This window comes from Bison bison, unplaced genomic scaffold (assembly GCF_000754665.1).
Source record: "Bison bison bison isolate TAMUID 2011002044 unplaced genomic scaffold, Bison_UMD1.0 scf7180017864066, whole genome shotgun sequence".
NCBI classification, from domain to species: domain Eukaryota; kingdom Metazoa; phylum Chordata; class Mammalia; order Artiodactyla; family Bovidae; genus Bison; species Bison bison.
In genome coordinates, this window is record NW_011494638.1 from 748129 (window position 1) to 751168 (window position 3040).

Sequence of the window (3040 nt, forward strand, 5' to 3'; positions counted from 1 at the left end):
TATCTAGGTTGGTCATAACTTTTCTTCCAAGGAGTAAGCGTCTTTTAATTTCATGGCTGCAGTCGCCATGTGCAGTGATTTTGGAGCCCAAAAAAATAAAGTCTGACACTGTTTCCACTGTTTGAGTTAAATAAAATTTCCCCTTTTTCTTAACTTGATAATTAATTGAATGTTTGTTGACATTAATATTTAAAATTTTGAGTGGTTCTAACCCTGTTGTCTGTTGTTTTTGAAAATGCTTACTCATGGTGCCTTTTTTTCTTTTTGATCATTGGTAAGGAGTGCATATGTATTTGCTATTAATCTACAAGGACACTTACGGCCTAAGACTGGGTTACTTTCTTTCAGGGAATGTTTTCATTTACCTCTGCATACAGGGAGCACTACTGACTGGGACCTTTTGGCCCCTTCCAGGGTTTTTGGCTTAATCTGGAACCAGGACTCAGGGCTTAGACTCTGTTATGGGCTGGACTCTGCCTCCCTCTACCTCCCAATTTCTCTGTTGAAGTCCCAGCTCTCAATACCACAGAGTGTAACCATGCTAAGAGATAAGGTCTTTGAAGAGGTGATAAAGTTAAAAAGAGACTGTTAGGATGGGATCCTAATCCAACATGACTGGTGTTCTTATAAGAAGAAAAGGAGCTAGGGAGGCCTGAGTACAGGGACAACCATGTGAAGAGACAGCAAGAGGGCAACAATCTTCAGGCCAAAGAGAGAAACCTCAGAGGAGCCCAACCTTAGGGGTTGGCACCTAGATCTTGGACATCTAACCCCCAGAACTGTGAGAACATATATTTCTGGGTTTCAACCCCCTCCCAGGCTGCGGTATTTTCTTACAGCAGCCTGAGCAGACTGATACAGGCTCCACAGCTCCTTCATCAGTATTTCCCCCAGGGTAACCACAGTTTCCCTCCTGTGTCCTCATTCACCACTCTGGTTTTAGCCAGCATTTTAATCTCTGCTCCAGGGAAATTTCCCTTACTTCTACAAGCTCACTGATGCAAAGGTGAGTATATTTCATTGTAGGTCTAGTTGTTTTGTTGGAGGATCTGTTCAGAGTATCTAGTCTGACATACTGCCAGCAGTGCCTCAAATGCTATTGTTTTCTTAAGTACCAAATTCCCTGTTCTTTCTTCTACATCTGCTTGAGTCATCTCCCACGGTAATTGCTCTCCTTTTTAAACTCTCAGCATTTATACATACATTATTCATTGCCATTTACGCTACCCTAGAATTAGTCCCCAACTATTTCCTTGAAATCAGAGGTCAAATCCTATACCTTCCTCTCTCCCACAGCTCATAAGGTAATCCCAGACACTGTAGGCACTGATTTCATGTTCATGAAATGAGTAAATGTAAAATGAGAAACAGAGGACCAAAAATCTGTTTGCTGTCAAACCCATGCCCTTAGAGCCAGTGCTCTGCAACAACAGAAGCCACCGCAATAAGAAACCTGAACCCCCTGTCAAAAAGTAGCCACCACTCACCACAACTAGAGAAAGCCCACATGCAGCAATGAAGACCTAGCACAGCCAAAAATAAATAAGCACATTTTCTTAAAAAATGTACACTTAAAAAAAAAAATCTGTTGGCTGTTAAAACTACATTCATTGAACAGAATACATGAGTCATAGAACTGATGGTGGCTATTAAGTGGTCCAAATATGTTTTAACAACAAAAAGATCATATTTGAGACCTGATTCCCAGAGCCTTTGAGGAGTTAATGAAAAGATCTTGCATTATTCCTTAGAAACAACTCTGTAAGGTCATGAATGTTGAAGTAAATCAGATCCGTAAACCTAAGCTATTTTGCAAGTTCTGCTCTTACTGAGAAATAACAAAAGTAATAGAAACCAAATTTATCTTGCACTGCCTCATACTAGAAAGGAGAATACACTCACCTGCCATGACTCATGCAGCCTATTTGGCAATGATTTCCAGATTCCTCTTCCAATTAAGAAATAAGACAGACGAGCCAAAGTTGTTCAGTTTGTGTGGCAATAGATATTAGACTCTAACCACATGAAGTCCTTTGTCATATGGGGACGTAGTCCATAAACGAATTCTGAGTTTTAAAGTTACTGAGATTTCAGATGTCTTTTAGCAATTGTGTCATTTTACATTGCTGAAGAAATAAAAAAAAAATTAGGTGGAATGTAAAAATGTAATAGTTATAGAGCCACATGGTCAAAATTATTTTATGATTTTAGAGCTTGATTTTTAAAAGGTTAACAATAAGATCCAACATAAAGAAGAGAGATGAGCAATCGAGAAGCAGGAGTGGAGGTGAGAGATGGAGAGAGGCCTCAGCCGAGAACCCTTGGATACCAAGGTTACTTCTTGGAGGTGACTCAGAAATCTGGAAGTGACCTCCCTCCCTCCCAGCCCTTAGGACTCCTTGAGAGGTTCCAAAAAGGTATGTGGAATCTGGATATTGAAGAATCCTTGCATCCCTGGGATAAAGCCCACTTGGTCATGGTGTATGATCTTTTTAATGTGTTGTTGGATTCTGATTGCTAGAATTTTGTTAAGGATTTTTGCATCTATGTTCATCAGTGATATTGGCCTGTAGTTTTCTTTTTTTGTGGGATCTTTGTCAGGTTTTGGTATTAGGGTAATGGTGGCCTCATAGAATGAGTTTGGAAGTTTACCTTCCTCTGCAATTTTCTGGAAGAGTTTGAGCAGGATAGGTGTTGGCTCTTCTCTAAATTTTTGGTAGAATTCAGCTGTGAAGCCGTCTGGACCGGGGCTTTTGTTTGCTGGAAGATTTTTGATTACAGTTTCAATTTCTGTGCTTGTGATGGGTCTGTTAAGATTTTCTATTTCTTCCTGGTCCAGTTTTGAAAAGTTGTACTTTTCTAAGAATTTGTCCATTTCTTCCACGTTGTCCATTTTATTGGCATATAATTGTTGATAGTAGTCTCTTATGATCCTTTGTATTTCTGTGTTGTCTGTTGTGATCTCTCCATTTTCATTTCTAATTTTATTGATTTGATTTTTCTCCCTTTGTTTCTTGATGAGTCTGGCTAATGGTTTGTC